General features: G+C 35.0%; 1 protein-coding gene across 1 annotated transcript in view; it reads right to left on the reverse strand.

Moving 5' to 3' along the window:
- The window catches only part of LOC144959565 (uncharacterized), a 38,064-nt gene extending 37,561 nt beyond the window's left edge, over positions 1-503 (reverse strand). Inside the window, exon 1 of the mRNA XM_078892183.1 lies at positions 386-503. The gene's annotated coding sequence lies outside the window, so the exon portion shown is untranslated. The remainder of the gene's footprint in view (positions 1-385) is intronic.

Below are 503 nucleotides of genomic sequence, written 5' to 3' on the forward strand. Positions count from 1 at the left end.
AGTAGTAGTAGTAGTAGTAGTAGTAGTAGTAGTAGGAGTAGTAGTAGTAGTAGTAGTGGTGGTGGTGGTGGGAATGATGTTTATGAACATTTATGTTAATGTAGTTATAAAGACTTTTAGTATCTTATTGATAGGGATATGTATTTTGTCATATCGAACACGATCGTACTTCAGAGAACGATATTCATAGAAGTGTGTTTCCTATTGATGCTTTACGATTAGGTGAAACTCTCACCCGCTCTTCCAGTCAAAGCACGGAAATCGATGTGTAATCTTTAATGTTTATATTCTGTTTGAGGGACTTCGGTCACCCAACTGACACTAAGAAAACGATTACAAAGAGCCGATTGATTGCAACTTCATTCATTTTATAACAAGTACTTACCAATTTTCCATCTATTTTTTTTGTCTATCATGGGTTGAAATCAAGTCACACTGTCCTTTAGTTTCCCTTGAAATTACTGATCATGATATTATTTGTAGCTATGTGTGTAAGAGTCAAC

This window comes from Berghia stephanieae, chromosome 14, assembly GCF_034508935.2.
Source record: "Berghia stephanieae isolate SIO BIC M18660-M18661 chromosome 14, UCSD_Bste_1.3, whole genome shotgun sequence".
In the NCBI taxonomy this organism is placed as follows: Eukaryota; Metazoa; Mollusca; class Gastropoda; order Nudibranchia; family Aeolidiidae; genus Berghia; species Berghia stephanieae.